Consider the following 20000-nt stretch of genomic DNA (forward strand, 5'->3'; position numbering starts at 1 on the left):
AAGTGTACAACGATCGAGTTTGCTTAAGTGTCTGGGTACCTACACACCAGACACAATGCAATGGCCACGGATCCACACAAGGCACATCACATGCAGAAAGCTTCACCAGATTATGACACATACCACACTCTTGTAACTCGTCGTCGAAGGGGCGTTCAAAGTGCCTTACGGCTAGGGGAGATCTAGCACGGCACGGAGACACAGTGATGGTTGCCCATCAAAGTGTACAACGATCGAGTTTGCTTTCCGCGCAAGCGTTCTAAGTGTCTGGGTACCTACACACCAGACACAATGCAATGGCCACGGATCCACACAAGGCACATCACATGCAGAAAGCTTCACCAGATTCTGACACATACCACACACATGCAACTCGTCGTCGAAGGGGCGTTCAAGTGCCTTACGGCTAGGGGAGATCTAGCTCGGCACGGAGACACAGTGATGGTCACCCATCAAAGTGTACAACGAACGAGTTGGCTTTCAACAAATTCTGACACATAGCAAGCGAGCGACCGAGCTACACCGAAGGCAGCCCATGGTTGGTCACTCGCGGACGATCATCAGTAATGATCCTTCCGCAGGTTCACCTACGGAAACCTTGTTACGACTTTTACTTCCTCTAAATCATCAAGTTCGGTCAACTTCAGCCATGCCAGCTGCAGCTCACGAAGGAACCGCGGAAGGTAAGCCTCCAGAAACCTCACTAAATAATCCATCGGTAGTAGCGACGGGCGGTGTGTACAAAGGGCAGGGACGTAATCAGCACTAGCTAATGACTAGTGCTTACTAGAAATTCCAGGTTCATGGGGACCGTTGCAGTCCCCAATCCCGACTAGATGGGCATTTTAGTGATTTCCCGTTCCTCTCGGAATGGGGGCGCCTATTGGCGAGAACACGCTGCGACCCACATTGTAGCACGCGTGCAGCCCAGAACATCTAAGGGCATCACGGACCTGTTATCGCTCATTCTCAGCTTGCTAAACACAAGTTGTCCCGCTAAGCAGGGCAAACGTAGCCGACGACCGCCCGTGAAGGCGCCGCCCGGCTGTAACGTCAGGTGCGCCCGGAGGCGCACTGCTGACAGCGTTCTAGTTAGCATGTTTGAGTCACGTTCGTTATCGGAATTAACCAGACAAATCATTCCACGAACTAAGAACGGCCATGCACCACTACCCTTAAATTTGAGAAAGAGCTATCAATCTGTCTTACCTCGATAAGTTTGGACCTGGTAAATTTTCCCGTGTTGAGTCAAATTAAGCCGCAAGCTCCACTTCTTGTGGTGCCCTTCCGTCAATTCCTTTAAGTTTCAACTTTGCAACCATACTTCCCCCGGAACCCGATTTTGGTTTCCCGGAAGCGACTGAGAGCACCGAATAGGGGTAGCGTCTCCCAATTGCTAATTGGCATCGTTTACGGTTAGAACTAGGGCGGTATCTAATCGCCTTCGATCCTCTAACTTTCGTTCTTGATTAAAGAAAGCATCCATGGCAAACGCTTTCGCTTCAGTTGGTCCTACGACGGTCTACGAATTTCACCTCTCGCGCCGTAATACCAATGCCCCCAACTACTTCTGTTAATCATTACCTCTAGGTTTCTGACAAACCAACGAAATCGTATAAACCGAGGTCATATTCCATTATTCCATGCAAGATTATTCTCGGCCAACGCCAACCCCACGGGGGGGCCGGACGCTTTGTCTTAGCCTGCTTTGAGCACTCTAATTTGTTCAAGGTAAATGTGAGTATCTTGAGCACCATGAGGAGCCCGTGCCGGAGTTAACCGGTAGCACGGTACTCGTTCACAGAGTAACGCCCAAGTACACCATTGTGAGTCGCAGCCGTGAGCGCGCGCACGAACGGCCCCGGCGTGTAACCGGGCGCCCGTGGCGGTCACGTGTCTGGACGGGCAATCAACTTCGAACGTTTTAACCGCAACAACTTTAATATACGCTAGTGGAGCTGGAATTACCGCGGCTGCTGGCACCAGACTTGCCCTCCACTTGATCCTTGTTGAAGGATTTATACTCAACTCATTCCAATTATGGACCATCGTTAGAGAGGTCCATATTGTTATTTCTCGTCACTACCTCCCCGTACTGGGATTGGGTAATTTACGCGCCTGCTGCCTTCCTTGGATGTGGTAGCCATTTCTCAGGCTCCCTCTCCGGAATCGAACCCTGATTCCCCGTTACCCGTCGCAACCATGGTAGTCCTCTACACTACCATCAATAGTTGATAGGGCAGACATTTGAAAGATCTGTCGTCAGTCGACAAGCGACCATACGATCTGCGTCCTTATCCAGACTTCAACTCAAGCCGCCCGGAGGCGATTGGTTTAACTAATAAGTGCACCAGTTCAGCTACCCGCGAGGGCAACAGTCCCGGCATGTTGCATGTATTAGCTCTGGATTTTCCACAGTTATCCAAGTAACTAGTGGTAGGATGATCTTGTGAATTATAGCTGTTATACTGAGCCTTATGCGGTTTCACATTCATTTATGTTTGTACTTAGACATGCATGGCTTAACCTTTGAGACAAGCGTATATTACTGGTAGGATCAACCAGAATTCGTTCCACTACAGACACACACTCGCTTAGTGGGAAATAAATTTCCACACAACTCTCTCTCTCTAGAACCATATGGAATGGCTCTTTGGTGTTGGGTAAGGCACCAATTTGTTGGGGTGTAACGGTCACCACCAACTTTAAGTTTGTTAGGGCACAACGGAAACCACTAACTAAACTTTAGGAAACTAAATTTCCTCACACATTATCTCTCACCATATTAGCACTAGGTGCTATCCACGATTGTACAACGTTTCAACTCTTGAATCGACCGTAGGGCCGCGGAATTGCTTCCGGGCCCCTATTCTCGCTATTAATTGTTCATCTCTTTCAATACATCGAGTTCGTTCCATTGGGTAGTTCGCATGGCGAACGTTTTGATGCAGCCCCCTGGGGGACCACGGCACTTTACACCGGGTATGGTGTATGCGCAACCTACAGATAACAATAAACCCCTTATGCGTGTGTAAACCGATGTTGGGCTGCTCAACATCTTTCATGGTTACATCACTTGCACCAGAACCCACGGTGCCGATTTGGTAATATGTTGTACATTTACTCTCAAGATGTACGCTTCGGCCCCTTATTCAGGGGCTCAAGCTATTACCAGCAAGAACAATCCTCATCCAGACTTGAACTCGAAACACCTGGAGGCGAACGGTTTAACTAATAAGTGCACCAGTCTTGAATCCATGCGTCGGTGGAAACAATGCCGGCGTGTTGCATGTATTAGCTCTGAACTTAGCGAGTGATTGCCTTGCAGCTGTCATACTGAGCGTAGAGCGTGATTATCGCTCACTTGAACCATGTTGAATGGCTCTTTGGTGTAGGGTAAGGCACCAATTTGTTGGGGCGTAACGGTCACCACCAACTTAAGACTTGCTTATAGGTATTTCAACGTTTTCAACTCTTAAATCGACCGTGTTTCATTATCATCTCTTCTTCTTATTAAATGCATAGAGTTCGTTCCATTGGGTAGTTCGCGTGGCGAACGGTTTGATGCAGCCCCCCCGGGGGGACCACGGCACTTTACACCGGGCATGGTGTATGCGCAACCTACAGATCACCAATATATTTGTGATCGATAATGCACACTTCTTACACGACTGACCAGTCGACAGCGCTGCCTTCCTATTATGCGTGTGTAAACCGATGTTGGGCTGCTCAACATCTTTCACGGTTACATCACTTGCACCCGAACCCATGGTGCCGATTTGGTAATATGTTGTACATGGTCTCAAGATGTACGCTTCGACCCCTTATTCAGGGGCTCAAGCTATTACCAGCAAGATCAATCCTCATCCAGACTTGAACTCGAAACACCCGGAGGCGAACGGTTTAACTAATAAGTGCACCAGTCTTGAATCCATGCGTCGGTGGAAACAATGCCGGCATGTTGCATGTATTAGCTCTGAACATAGCGAGTGATTGCCTTGTAGCTGTCGAACTGAGCGTAGAATGTGATTATCGCTCACTTGAAAGGGTCAAGCCCTTTCGAGTCGTCCGGTTTTTACGCCAGACGACTCGGTTCACCATCTTTCGGGAAGGGACCGTCTCGGTCGCAAGCTGCTCCGGTCCCTAAACAACCTGCGACAAATGATAGGAAATGCCGACATCAACACGTGTTCAGTTTGGTTTATCGCTCATAGGTCTTTTTGACCATCGATCCCTGATTATAACTCTCAATTAAACAGTCAGGAGAGTAAGGCATGCCCATCGATATCTCATCGACAGGCGATACCGCAAGAACGGCCAACGACACATCAGGTGATCGATTATTGCTACGACTTTTGCTTAATCGTTTCCACTCCTTAGAGAAAGAAACCCCCGGGGACCGTCTCGGTCGCAAGCTGCTCCGGTCCCTAAACAACCTGCGACAAATGATAGGAAATGCCGACATCAATACGTGTTCAGTTTGGTTTATCGCTCATTGGTCTGTTTGACCATCGATCCCTGATTAAACTCTCAGTAATCCAGTCGGGAGAGTAAGGCATGCCCATCGATATCTCATCGACAGGCGATACCGCTTGAACGGCCAACGACACATCAGAGGATCGTATCTTGCTACAACTTTTGCTTAATCGTTTCTTCTCCTTGGAGAAAGAAACCCCCGGGGACCGTCTCGGCCGCAAGCTGCTCCGGTCCCTAAACAACCTGCGGCATCAAATGATAGGAAAAGCCGACATCAATACGTGTTCAGTTTGGTTTATCGCTCATTGGTCTGTTTGACCATCGATCCCTGATTAATACTCTCAATTAGAAGGTCGGTAGAGTAAGGCATGCCCATCGATATCTCATCGACAGGCGATACCGCATGAACGGCCAACGACACATCAGAGGATCGTATCTTGCTACAACTCTTGCTTAATAGTTTCCACTCCTTGGAGAAAGAAACCCCCGGGGACCGTCTCGGCCGCAAGTTGCTCCGGTCCCTAAACAACCTGCGGCATCAAATGATAGGAAAAGCCGACATCAATACGTGTTCAGTTTGGTTTATCGCTCATAGGTCTGTTTGACCATCGATCCTAGAATTCAACTTTCGAGTAAGGCATGCCCGTCGATATCTCATCGATAGGCGATACCGGTAGAACGGCCAACGACACAAATGTAGGATCGCATTTACTCTTCCTTGGATGGATAACCAATACCCTAGGACCTTTTCATCGCGAGCTGCTCCGGTCCTCAAACAACTCGCGAACCACCGATAGGATGATATTAGGAATGGCCGACTTTCATCCTTTAACTCTCAGTTCTGCTTACCAAAACATAGGTACTTGGACCTTAAAGACCACTATATGTTCCCCGATCGGGGGCAATCGGAACGTCTATCCATCATCAACATCGTTTCACTCATTCCGAACCACCAAATTGGACAGACAGTACCATATTCACCAACCGATTGCTTCAACTTCGCAAACTGTATGGTAAGTTCTACTAATTTCACATCTTACCATCGACTAATAGTGCATAAATCCACTTGGAAATCACTTTTCCTTGGTCCTCGGACCTTCTACGACAACGTCCAACAAATATCCGAAGTCGTTTCCCAACTTAGACCAAGCATTTCGTATCTTTACTTCTAATCGATTTTTTCTCTCATAATTGACGATCAAAATCTAAAAACCACATTTTGAGCCAGAAGCAGTCGTCCGATCGTCCTGGGGGTAGTCTCAATCGATTTAGAAGGGCCCAATTCATAAAGATACGTACTCAGTCAAATTCATGCTTCTGGCTCACCTACCCCCTATATAGAAAACGAAAGCGTACAGGCGTGGAAAACGTGCCATTTTTCTCCATCACGGACTTTTTTTTTCTCGTTGCACCGACTCTAGTAAAAAAGTGAAATTTTTTACTAGTTACCAACTTTTGCAAATTATCATCGGATATCACTTTTCATGGTCTATAGTAAGTTCTTATCACGTTTTAGTAGTTTTTGAAAAAAAAATTTTTTTGAACTTTTCAAAATTTTTCAAAACAAAGTTTTTGTAGGCGGTTTTGTGTATGGAGGGTTACTAGTCTCGGGGTCACTGTTTGACCAAAAAACCACTATATATCATTCGAAAGGTAATTTCAAGGGCTACAAAAAATTGTTCTACGACACCCCCTTCCGACGTCTAGTATTCGAGTTATTGGCCAAAAACCATTACTTGAGCGATTTTTCGTTCAGGGTACCCGACTCTAGTAAAAAAGTGAAATTTTTCTCGATTGACCAAGTGTTGCAAATGACCATCGGATTTCACTTTTTATGGTCTATAGTGAGTTCTGATCACGATTTGGTACTTTTTGAAAAAATTTTTTTGACGCACTTTTCAAAATTTTGCAAAACCAAAACTTTTTAGGCGGTTTTGTGTATGGAGGGTTACTAGTCTCGGGGTCACTTTTTGACCAAAAAACCACTATATATCATTCGAAAGGTAATTTCAAGGGCTACAAAAAATTGTTCTACGGCACCCCCCTCCGACGTCTAGTATTCGAGTTATTGGCCAAAAACCGCAACTATAGCGGTTTTTCGTACAGGGTACCCGACTCTAGTAAAATGATGCGATTTTTACTAGTCTAGGAACTTTTTGGTCAAAAAATCAAGTATATGTCATTCGATAGATAATTTCAAGGGCTACAAAAAATTGTTCTACGGCACCCCCCTCCGACGTCTAGTATTCGAGTTATTGGCCAAAAACCGCAACTATAGCGGTTTTTCGTACAGGGTACCCGACTCTAGTAAAATGATGCGATTTTTACTAGTCTAGGAACTTTTTGGTCAAAAAATCAAGTATATGTCATTCGATAGATAATTTCAAGGGCTACAAAAAATTGTTCTACGGCACCCCCCTCCGACGCCTAGTATTCGAGTTATTAGCCAAAAACCGCAACTATAGCGGTTTTTCGTCCAGGGTACCCGACTCTAGTAAAATGATGCGATTTTTACTAGTCTAGGGAACTTTTTGGCCAAAAATCAAGTATATGTCATTCGATAGATAATTTCAAGGGCTACCAAAAATTGTTCCACGACACCCCCCTGCGACGTCTAGTATTCGAGTTATTAGCCAAAAACCGCAATTATAGCGGTTTTTCGTCCAGGGTACCCGACTCTAGTAAAATGATGCGATTTTTACTAGTCTAGGGAACTTTTTGGCCAAAAATCAAGTATATGTCATTCGATAGATAATTTCAAGGGCTACCAAAAATTGTTCCACGACACCCCCCTGCGACGTCTAGTATTCGAGTTATGAGCCAAAAACCGCAATTATAGCGGTTTTTCGTCCAGGGTACCCGACTCTAGTAAAATGATGCGATTTTTACTAGTCTAGGGAACTTTTTGGCCAAAAATCAAGTATATGTCATTCGATAGATAATTTCAAGGGCTACCAAAAATTGTTCCATGACACCCCCCTGCGACGTCTAGTATTCGAGTTATGGGCCAAAAACCATTCATACTTGAGCATTTTGCTCATTTTGCCTGTACGGGTACCGGGGACTAGTAAAATCAGGCCAATTTTACTAGAGTAGGGGTCCTTTTTGGTCAAAAAAACAACTTTTGCTCGTTCGATAGGGAATCGATAGGGCAACAAAAAATCGTTCTACGACCCCCCCTTCCGATGTCTAGTATTCGAGTTATGGGCCAAAAACAGTTTATAGCTAATTTTTCACTCGATTTTTCACCAAGTATCGCACATTACTCCGGTTCTATGCATTGGATCGTCAATCTTTAAGATTTTATGGGTAGTTCCAACTGTTTGCTACATTTCATCCATACATCACGAACCGATTCAATGTCTGTGGTAGAAGTTATTAGAGGAATAAAAAAATTTACCCTTGGCTTTGGACCGTACAAGTTTACCCATTTGTGGCCCGTATTTGCCCCATAGCTCCGCCGGTATCCAAGATATCGCCACACTTTCTTCTGGCCATGGGTAGATGGCACTTGTGGCTAGATTTCTTCCATGCACCACTAATCGCTACCATGTCTGTGGCCGGAGCTATTCACGAAAGCGCCTCGCGCACTTGGTCGGATTTTTGGTCCAACTTCACCATTTTTGGCCCATATTTGCCCCATAGCTCCGCCGGTATCCAAGATAGCGCCACACTTTCTTCTGGCCATGGGTAGATGGCACTTGTGGCTAGATTTCTTCCATGCACCACTAATCGCTACCATGTCTGTGGCCGGAGCTATTCGACGAACAACCATCGCATTTACCTAGGTACTTTTTCGGATTTTTGGTCCAACTTGCACCATTTTTGGCCCATATTTGCCCCATAGCTCCGCCGGTATCCAAGATATGGCCACACTTTCTTCTGGCCATGGGTAGATGGCACTTGTGGCTAGATTTCTTCCATGCACCACTAATCGCTACCATGTCTGTGGCCGGAGCTATTCACGAAAGCGCCTCGCGCACTTGGTCGGATTTTTGGTCCAACTTGCACCATTTTTGGCCCATATTTGCCCCATAGCTCCGCCGGTATCCAAGATATGGCCACACTTTCTTCTGGCCATGGGTAGATGGCACTTGTGGCTAGATTTCTTCCATGCACCACTAATCGCTACCATGTCTGTGGCCGGAGCTATTCGACGAACAACCATCGCATTTACCTAGGTACTTTTTCGGATTTTTGGTCCAACTTGCACCATTTTTGGCCCATATTTGCCCCATAGCTCCGCCGGTATCCAAGATATGGCCACACTTTCTTCTGGCCATGGGTAGATGGCACTTGTGGCTAGATTTCTTCCATGCACCACTAATCGCTACCATGTCTGTGGCCGGAGCTATTCACGAAAGCGCCTCGCGCACTTGGTCGGATTTTTGGTCCACCTGGCACCATTGTTGGCCCGTATTTGCCCCATAGCTCCGCCGGTATCCAAGATATGGCCACACTTTCTTCTGGCCATGGGTAGATGGCACTTGTGGCTAGATTTCTTCCATGCACCACTAATCGCTACCATGTCTGTGGCCGGAGCTATTCACGAAAGCGTCTCGCGCACTTGGTCGGATTTTTGGTCCAACTTCACCATTTTTGGCCCATATTTGCCCCATAGCTCCGCCGGTATCCAAGATATGGCCACACTTTCTTCTGGCCATGGGTAGATGGCACTTGTGGCTAGATTTCTTCCATGCACCACTAATCGCTACCATGTCTGTGGCCGGAGCTATTCGACGAACAACCATCGCATTTACCTAGGTACTTTTTCGGATTTTTGGTCCAACTTGCACCATTTTTGGCCCATATTTGCCCCATAGCTCCGCCGGTATCCAAGATATGGCCACACTTTCTTCTGGCCATGGGTAGATGGCACTTGTGGCTAGATTTCTTCCATGCACCACTAATCGCTACCATGTCTCTGGCCGGAGCTATTCGACGAACAACCATCGCATTCACCTTCTCGTTGCACTTCTTCGGGAATTTGGTGCAACCAAGTTTTCACTATAACTTGGTCATTTTCCGTCCATCGGACATGCGGTTTTGGGTGTCGATACTTGACACCGCGCGCTACAATATGTTCCTCCACGACCATGTGGTCCGATGCTTCCAACAGGAGCTATTCGAGGAGTACCGATTTTTCACCATTAAAAATGCTCAATTTTGCACCAACTTTTGCCTATAACTCAGGCTGTATCGATCGGATCTTCAATCTTGAAAAAGTTTTGGATAGGTGGCACCAAATGCTACATTTCGTTCTTCCACGTCAACTTTGTCCGATGTCTAGCAAAAAAGTTATTCGCGAACCAAGTCCAGAACCCATGCAATGGCTGCCCTCATTGCATACATCACGGCGGTTAACTCTCGTTACTCTATACCGTGGACTTGGTACTTTTTCAGGCATTCGTTGCTACTTCTCGGTTCATGATATTCGTTTACGGTCTTCACTAGGGCATTTGGTGCTCCTTATCGGTTCATGATATTCGTTTACGGTCTTCACTAGGGCATTTGGTGCTCCTTATCGGTTCATGATATTCGTTTACGGTCTTCACTAGGGCATTTGGTGCTCCTTATCGGTTCATGATATTCGTTTACGGTCTTCACTAGGGCATTTGGTGCTCCTTATCGGTTCATGATATTCGTTTACGGTCTTCACTAGGGCATCTGGTAATGGGCTTCCCACTTTCTACTGATCGATCCATACTCACTTGCGTGCACCTAGCCTAGGAAGGTTTCCTATGGCTTCCCATCTTTCTACTGATCGATCCATACTCACTTGCGTGCACCTAGCCTAGGAAGGTTTCCTATGGCTTCCCATCTTTCTACTGATCGATCCATACTCACTTGCGTGCACCTAGCCTAGGAAGGTTTCCTATGGCTTCCCATCTTTCTACTGATCGATCCATACTCACTTGCGTGCACCTAGCCTAGGAAGGTTTCCTATGGCTTCCCATCTTTCTACTGATCGATCCATACTCACTTGCGTGCACCTAGCCTAGGAAGGTTTCCTATGGCTTCCCATCTTTCTACTGATCGATCCATACTCACTTGCGTGCACCTAGCCTAGGAAGGTTTCCTATGGCTTCCCATCTTTCTACTGATCGATCCATACTCACTTGCGTGCACCTAGCCTAGGAAGGTTTCCTATGGCTTCCCATCTTTCTACTGATCGATCCATACTCACTTGCGTGCACCTAGCCTAGGAAGGTTTCCTATGGCTTCCCATCTTTCTACTGATCGATCCATACTCACTTGCGTGCACCTAGCCTAGGAAGGTTTCCTATGGCTTCCCATCTTTCTACTGATCGATCCATACTCACTTGCGTGCACCTAGCCTAGGAAGGTTTCCTATGGCTTCCCATCTTTCTACTGATCGATCCATACTCACTTGCGTGCACCTAGCCTAGGAAGGTTTCCTTGGGCTTCCCATCTTTCTACTGATCGATCCATACTCACTTGCGTGCACCTAGCCTAGGAAGGTTTCCTATGGCTTCCCATCTTTCTACTGATCGATCCATACTCACTTGCGTGCACCTAGCCTAGGAAGGTTTCCTATGGCTTCCCATCTTTCTACTGATCGATCCATACTCACTTGCGTGCACCTAGCCTAGGAAGGTTTCCTATGGCTTCCCATCTTTCTACTGATCGATCAATACTCCCTTGCGTGCACCTAGCCTAGGAAGGTTTCCTATGGCTTCCCATCTTTCTACTGATCGATCCATACTCACTTGCGTGCACCTAGCCTAGGAAGGTTTCCTATGGCTTCCCATCTTTCTACTGATCGATCCATACTCACTTGCGTGCACCTAGCCTAGGAAGGTTTCCTATGGCTTCCCATCTTTCTACTGATCGATCCATACTCACTTGCGTGCACCTAGCCTAGGAAGGTTTCCTTGGGCTTCCCATCTTTCTACTGATCGATCCATACTCACTTGCGTGCACCTAGCCTAGGAAGGTTTCCCTTTGGTACCGACTTCCATCTACGCACTCGATATAACCTAGGTACTTGGTACCGATGATGGTTAACACTCAAGCATTTCTTGCATCCTGCGTGCAAGGTACCAATTTTCACTTCTCAGGTGCGTTTATGAGCCCGCATTAATCCAATATCGCTCTGATGGCCTTTCTTATTATTTCATCCGATAGCCCTTGCCAAAAGCTACCAAAAGTTCCTCCACGGCCATGTGCTCCGACGCTTAGTTTAGGAAATATTCGAAAAAATTCAAAATAGGAAGCATTTTCTTATTGGAAAATCACCTTAAATCGATGGCCATTTTTTGGGCAAAAACTTTAACGTCTTCCCGACTTTGCGGGAATTGCGAATTTTAGGCACCCAGAGAAAATCTTTTACTTTAAGGGGGCGGCCGCGAAGTTGCCCAAAGTCTCGGACACAAAAATTCTCAAGTTCCCCACTCTAGTAAATCGCCCTATGAGTATCTCCTGGCCCGCGAGCTCTGCGAGCGGGCCAGCTTCGGCGATTTTTGCCTTTTCGCCTAGGCGGTTCTTCTACGAAATTGGTCCACAGCTTTTGCTCAGAAAGCTAGCATTTGTTGCAACAGTTAGGTACTTGGTACCACATTTTGGTATCCATTTGGGCATTTGTGGCAACTACTCGGTACTTTGGCCCACATTTCGCTCTACTCGGGCTTCTATGGTGGTACTTGTCGGTACTTCTGGCCAACTTAGGCCAATTGGGTGCAACTTGTGGGTACTCTGTGGGTACTTTAGGGCGTATTGTGTCTTTCGGGTGAACCTTCGCTATACTTCATGGGTACTGATGGCCAACTTAGGAACATTCAGTGCAACCTTTGGGCCTAAGGAAATTTGTCCAACTCTTTGGACTTAGAAAATTTTCTGGACTTAGAAAATTTTCTGGACTTGTAAAAATTTTCAAATGTTCAATTTGGCCCACATTTCGCTCTACTCGGGCCTCTATGGTGCTACTTGGCGGTACTTTTGGCCAACTTAGGCCAATTGGGTGCTCTTTGTGGGTACTCTATCGGTACTTTTGGCCAACTTAGGCCAATGGGGTGCTATATGTGGGTGCTCTATCGGTACTTTTGGCCATGTTAGGCCCATTCGGTGCTATTTGTGGGTACTCTATCGGTACTTTTGGCCATGTTAGGCCCATTCGGTGCTATTTGTGGGTACTCTATCAGTACTTTTGGCCAACTTAGGCCAACTCAGTGCTACTTGTGGGTACTCTATCGGTACTTTTGGCCAACTTAGGCCAACGCGGTGCTATTTGTGGGTACTCTATCGGTACTTTTGGCCAACTTAGGCCCATTCGGTGCTATTTGTGGGTACTCTATCGGTACTTTTGGCCAACATAGGCCAATTGGGTGCTCTTTGTGGGTACTCTATCGGTACTTTTGGCCATGTTAGGCCCATTCGGTGCTATTTGTGGGTACTCTATCAGTACTTTTGGCCAACTTAGGCCAACTCAGTGCTACTTGTGGGTACTCTATCGGTACTTTTGGCCAACTTAGGCCAACGCGGTGCTATTTGTGAGTACTCTATCGGTACTTTTGGCCAACTTAGGCCCATTCGGTGCTATTTGTGGGTACTCTATCGGTACTTTTGGCCAACATAGGCCAATTGGGTGCTACTTGTGGGTGCTCTATCGGTACTTTTGGCCAACTTAGGCCAACTGGGTGCTATTTGTGGGTACTCTATCGGTACTTTTGGCCAACATAGGCCAATTGGGTGCTACTTGTGGGTGCTCTATCGGTACTTTTGGCCAACTTAGGCCAACTGGGTGCTATTTGTGGGTACTCTATCGGTACTTTTGGCCAACTTAGGCCAACTCAGTGCTTCTTGTGGGTACTCTATCGGTACTTTTGGCCAACTTAGGCCCATTCGGTGCTATTTGTGGGTACTCTATCGGTACTTTTGGCCAACTTAGGCCAACTCAGTGCTACTTGTGGGTACTCTATCGGTACTTTTGGCCAACTTAGGCCAATTGGGTGCTCTTTGTGGGTGCTCTATCGGTACTTTGGGACATATTATGTCCTTCGGGTGAACCTTCTCGATACCTCATGGGTACTTGTGGCCAACTTAGGAAAATTCAGTGCAACCTATGGGCCTTTGGAAATTGTTCCAACACTTTGGACTTAGAAAATTTTCTGGACTTAGAAAATTTTTTGGACTTAGAAAAATTTTCAACTTCTGTATCTTCTTCATCATGTTCCATTTTGTGGGACTTAGAAAATTTTCTGGACTTAGAAAATTTTTTGGACTTAGGAAATTTTTCAACACTTGTAAAATTTTTGTTCCTTCTTTGAAGAAGAATACTTTCCACTATTAGCTTCTTTCTCTTTTTCTTCTTAGTTGTCTTCTTATTTTCGGTCCGAGAGCGCCGACACTTGTAAAATTATCTAAGTCCGAAGACTTTTGGAATGAACCAAAAGTCAACGAACACAATACATCAACCCTATCAACATCAAGTGGCAACCCGAAGGAAGCGCAGCGGCCAGCCCATGTACAACGCGAAGTTGTAGCATGCAACCAACCAACCGCTAACCTCCAACGGCACTCAATGTATTCGTTACACATGGGCGCACCTGCACCACACTGTCGTGACCATCCAACGAGCCGTCGGTTCGGTCGTGTGTTACAAGCACCCCATCACATAGGCATAGAGTCACCACACAGTGTTCTTCAACACTCTCGTCACATGGTGCAAGTCACGGTACGCACCACCAATGTGCACTGGTTGGCCAATTCCAGCACACACGGGGCGCGCACGCGCAAGCACTAACCACCAAGCATGGGTCGCCTGAGAGGATCGATGCGAACGCATCTCTACAACTTGAAGCTCCCAGCCTGTAGTCCCGTCGTTTGCGGGCGGTCGTAGGTGTCGAAACTAGTGATATCCACAGTCGGCAAGCTCGTCCACCGGTGTTCCCAACATGTATGGTACTAACACGTGCAGCGCGAACCCGCCCTTTGCGGCCTAGTAGTAAGCGGGGATGAGACGCCAGTGTGCCAATGGACAGCACGGACGGTTCTCGGAGGGTTGTTAGGCCCGCTAGCTTACGACCACCTAATGGGTATAAGAAGCGCTATCAGCTCGGATTGGATACGACCTTAGAGGCGTTCAGGCATAATCCAGCGGACGTAGCGTCATACCATAGTCCGTTCGAACTAGTATTGAGCCAGTGGTCCGTACCTGTGGTTCCTCTCGTACTGCACAGGAATTCCGTTAAGATAGCGACAAACAATGCACACCAGTAGGGTAAAACTAACCTGTCTCACGACGGTCTAAACCCAGCTCACGTTCCCTTGAAAGGGTGAACAATCCTACGCTTGGTAAATTTTGCTTTACAATGATAGGAAGAGCCGACATCGAAGGATCAAAAAGCCACGTCGCTATGAACGCTTGGCGGCCACAAGCCAGTTATCCCTGTGTGGTGGACGTTCGAGCAGTCGAGCACTTTAGACGTGTCTTCCGTGCGCTCCGCAAATTTGGCGAAAATTTTGTGAAAATATTGTACAGAAGGCGTTTACTTCGTGTATAATCGATCATTTAAGTGGAAAACTGCGATATTTTGGTGAAAACCGGACGAAAATCGGGTTAAAATTAGCGATTTTGTGTGTAAACAACTCCTCCATACATTTTGTATGGGGGAAGTTTTTATGTGATTTTACGCATTAAAAGACGTTTTGTGAATGCAAATGCTGACTATTTTGCAAGTGGCCACGGCCATTTAGTGAATAATATCGATTTTGGACGATTTCCGGCGAGTTTGGGTGAAAAACTTTGGTGGCAAAAAAGTGCATACAAAAAACAACAACAACATCAGTGTGTTTTGAAGGTGCACAAAAATCAGGGCCAATTGGTCCGGATTTGTTGTAAATCGACAGATATAGTGCCCCTGAGTGCCCCAATAGCGAAAACCGGATGAAAATTGGACGATTTTTGATAAAAAAGTGCAGTGCAAAAAAGTGCGTGTGGTGCTACCGCTGGGGCACGTGGTCGTGGAAGCCGGTTTTATTACAAAACCCTGAATAACTCGGCCAATTTTCGGTCGATTTGCCCGCGGTTTTCACTGTTGGACTTGTTTTAGTGTGTGCAACACGAATCCGCAATAAAAAATTGGAAAATCGCGAAAAAATTTTTTGACATTTCTTCGATTTTCCAAATACGACCCAGCGGACAAAAATCGATTGACAGGCAGTTCCCAGGTGACAAATTTTGAATTTGGTCAGTACTGCACGAAAACTGCTCGAATTGCGGAAGGTGGCTAGAAAATTCGGGGAAGTCGAGTAGGGTGCGCTACTGCTCGAAACTGGTCGATTCGACCACTTCCTTCGAAATCAAAACTGCTCGAATTTTTCGAAATTTCCGGAAACGTTCAGAAAAATTCGGAAACGGTCCTGATAAATCGTGGAACGATCTAACGTGACGAAACACCACCTCTCTGAACGATTTTACTGCTCGAATACCATTTCTGCTGAGGTGGTTCTCACGGGGCAGTCCGCTGCTGGCGTCCTCCCGTGAGGAGGAGTAAATCCAGCTTTAAAGCGCGGGAACGGTCGGAAAGTGTCTTTCGACCATGACGGAGCCACGCACGCTCCGGACGAGGCAGGGCAGTGTGGATCAGGCCAGGTCCACAGTAAGCCGACCATCGACATCTACGGAGCCTCGTGTGCTGCTCACGAAGCTGGCAGAAACAACAACTAGCGAGCAGCGACAGGCGGAATTAACGGCAGTAATTGAGCGGTTCCAGGAGCAAGTTGGGGCCCTCACTGCCGAGGTGACGATGCTGCGGGTACAGCTGCAGGAAAGCGAGCGTCGTTCTGAGCTGCAGCAGAAGACGGCGGAGCAGAGGGAGCAGGACCTGCGTGGGGACCTGGCTTTTTTGAGAACGATGCTGCATGAGGAGCGCCAGGCGATGCAGGCGCTCATAGCGCAGACGTTTGGCGTAACCACGCAAAGTCAAGCGCAGCAGCAGCACGGTGAGCAGCAGCAGCAGCAACAACATCATCGCCTGCAGCAGCAGCAGCAGCGACAGCAGGGTGCGGTGACGGCTTCGGTGGTGCCGTCTCCGGACCAGGAAGGCGGCTCCTGGGCTGGGGTGGTGAGCCGTAAGTCGGCACGTCAACCGGCACGCACGCAGCAGCAGCAACAGCGGCAGCGGCAGCAGGGGCTGCAGACACGACAGCAGCAGCAGCAGGGGCAGCAGGAGCCGCAGCAACTGCAGCAGCAGCAGGGATCGGGCATGGAGACGGCTACGGTGGTGCCGTCTCTCGACCACGAAGGCGACTCTTGGACAGAGGTGGTGCGCCGTAAGCCGGCACGCCAGCAACCGGGCCGGCAGCAGCAGCAGTGGCAGCAGCGGCAACAATCGCATCAACAACAACCGCGTCGATTGGCCCCACGAAGCCAGGCTGCTAAGCCGAAACAGAGCAGGCCTGATGCCATCGAGGTTGCTCCGGGAGAGGGGCAAACGTGGGCAGATGTTTACCGGCTGGTGCGAACGGCACCAGAATTGGAAAAAATCCAGCAGGCGCTGGGAGTAGGACGGCGGACGACGCGTGACCGACTGGTCATGGACATCAAGGAGGGCGAGAATGCTCAAGAAATCATTGAGCTGGTGCAGGAAGTCTGCACGAAAGCGGAAACTCCATCGTCCGCACGCCTGGTAACTGAGACGGTGGAAATGAAATTCGTCGAGGTCGACCCTTTAGCGGAAGCCTTGGACGTGGCGAAGGCGGTAGAAGGTTTGACGCTGGAGAAGGTGTCGGAGTCTGCCGTCCATCTGACGGAGTTCTGGAATGGCACGCAGGTGGCCTATGTGCGAGTGTCGGCCAGGGCGGCGGAGAAGCTGGACCAGCAGTATGTCAGAATCTCGCACACGTCCTGCCTGGCAACGAAGGTTCCACCACCAACGCGGAACCAGCTGCGATGCTACAGGTGTCTGGAATACGGACACAGGAAGGTCACCTGCAAGAGCGAGAAGGACCTTTCAACAGCCTGCTTCCGCTGTGGCCAGCCGGGTCATGTGACCCGAACCTGTGTAGCAAACATCAGTTGTGCGGTCTGCAAGGGTCCGCATCGGGTGGGACATCCGTCCTGTCCTCGACATTAAAGGTCCTGCAAATTAACATCGGGCGTAGCAGATCAGCGCAGGACCTGATGCTGCAAACGGCACGCGAGCAGGGAGTGGACGTCGTCATTGCCTGCGAATTATACAAGCCGCCGCGGGACAACGGCAGATGGGTGGTGGACGAGGCGCAGAGTGTGGCAGTAGTAGCCACCGGGGCGTACCCCATTCAACGCTTATGGGAATGCGCTCATCCCGGGCTGGTGGTGGCCACAGTGGCAGGGGTCACATTTGCAAGCTGCTACGCCTCGCCGAACATCGGGTTAGCGGACTTCGAGGCCTATCTTGAGGCCGTGGAGATGGCCTTGGTGGGACATCAACATCTGGTGATGGCTGGTGATCTGAACGCGTGGAACACGGACTGGGGGAGTGCCCGTACAACATCCAAAGGGCACACGCTCAAGGGCGTAATCGAACACCTGCAGTTGGAGATTCTCAACCGCGGCAACATGCCCACTTTTAAGGGCAACGGGGTTGCGCGAGAGAGTATCGTGGATGTTTCGTTTGCGAGTCCATCGGTCGCACTAGCGGATTCCTGGAAGGTCAGTCAGCGCTACTCCTACAGTGACCACCGGTATGTGGAGTTTTCCGTGGGCGTTCCTGGAGCACGGACCACACAACGGCAGCGTGCGCTTCAACATCAAACGATGCAGCAGTCTAGTGGTGAGGGCATCGCGCAACATGCGGGAGTACGCTGGAAGACCTCGCTATTCAACAGGGAGCGATACCAGGAGGCGATTGCGGATTGTCGGCTAGCCGAAGCAGACACACCTGACGCGCTGATTGGAGCGTTAACTTCAGCTTGTGACAGGACGATGGCGAGAGTGGGCCCGGCGAAATTCCATCAGCCGCCGAAGCTCTATTGGTGGACCCCGGAACTGGGGCTCTTGCGTCGTGAGTGCGAGGAGGCCGAGGAGAGGCTCGGGGTTGCCACGCAGTTAGCAGATCGCGAGGTGGCAACGGCTCGACTTCATGACCTTCGCAGGCAGCTGCAGCGCGGAATTCAGGAGAGCCGGAACGAGAAGCTTCAGGAGTTGATCGACGGAGTCGATAGTGATGTCTTTGGGCTTGGTTACAAGGTGGTGTTGGCCAAGCTGCGAGGCCGTACCCCGCCGGAGACGGATCGATCGGTACTGGAGCCGATTGTGGATGCTTTGTTTCCGCTGCATCCCCCATTTGAGTGGCCGGTCGTCGAGAGAGCGGCTGACGAGGAGAGGCTTCGCCCTGTTACGGAAGCGGAGGTTCTGGCATTGGCAGAGCGAATGGCTCCATCCAAAGCGCCGGGTCTGGACGGTCTACCGAACGCAGCAGTGAAAACCGCGATCCGAGAGCACCCGCAGGTGTTTGTGCGGGTGTTTAACGACCTTTTGGAACGCGGTGAGTTCCCGCGGTCTTGGAAGGAGGCAAGGCTGGTGCTCGTGACCAAACCGGGCAAGCCGCCGGGCGACCCATCGGCGAGCCGACCACTGCTCCTGGAGGGAGCAGTTCCCAAGCTGTTCGAGAGGTGCATCCTCGAGCGTCTCAATGAACACTTGGAGGACAGTGTTGCCCCTCAACTGTCGCCAGAGCAGTACGGGTTTCGTCGTGGGAAGTCGACCATACAGGCCATCCAGCGAGTGATCGAGCGAGGCGAGTACGCGCGATCGTTTCATCGTACGAATGGACGCGATCCTCGGTGTCTGGTGGTGGCAGCGCTAGATGTCCAGAACGCGTTCAACTCGGCAAGTTGGAGGGCAATTGCGGCGGCACTGCGGGAGAAGAACGTCCCAGCCGCGCTACAGAGGATACTGCGAAGCTATTTCTCTGAGCGCGAGCTTGTATACGAGACCAGCGAGGGACCAGTTCGCAGACCGGTGTCGGCAGGGGTACCACAGGGTTCCATCATAGGTCCTACATTGTGGAACACGTTGTATGACGGAGTCCTGCGGCTGGCGTTTCCGGATGGTGTTGAGGCGATCGGATTTGCCGATGATCTGGTGGTGCTGGCAGGTGGCACGACGCCGCAGACAGCGGCTCAGTCTGCTCAGGAGGCCATTGTTATGATTGGAGCGTGGATGGCGGAACGGCACCTCAAGCTGGCGCCCGCAAAGACCGAAATCATCATGGTGTCCACTATGCGGCAAGGGTACCAGCAGCCAACGGTGGCCATCGAGGGAGTACAGCGACAGCCGACGCGGTGCCTCAAGTATCTGGGGGTGGTTCTGCACGACCATCTGCTGTGGACTCCGCATGTCGAATACGCAACGGCGAAGGCGCTCCGTGTGGCGAAGGGGATCTCCCGGCTGATGCAGAATCACGGGGGCCCAAAAGGAGCGAAACGTCGACTTCTTTCATCGGTGGTGGATTCGACGCTGCGGTATGCTGCCCCGGTGTGGCACGAGGCTACAAACGTTCGGCGGTGCAGCAGGCTAC

Source organism: Anopheles funestus, assembly GCF_943734845.2.
Source record: "Anopheles funestus chromosome X unlocalized genomic scaffold, idAnoFuneDA-416_04 X_unloc_26, whole genome shotgun sequence".
Classification (NCBI taxonomy): Eukaryota; Metazoa; Arthropoda; class Insecta; order Diptera; family Culicidae; genus Anopheles; species Anopheles funestus.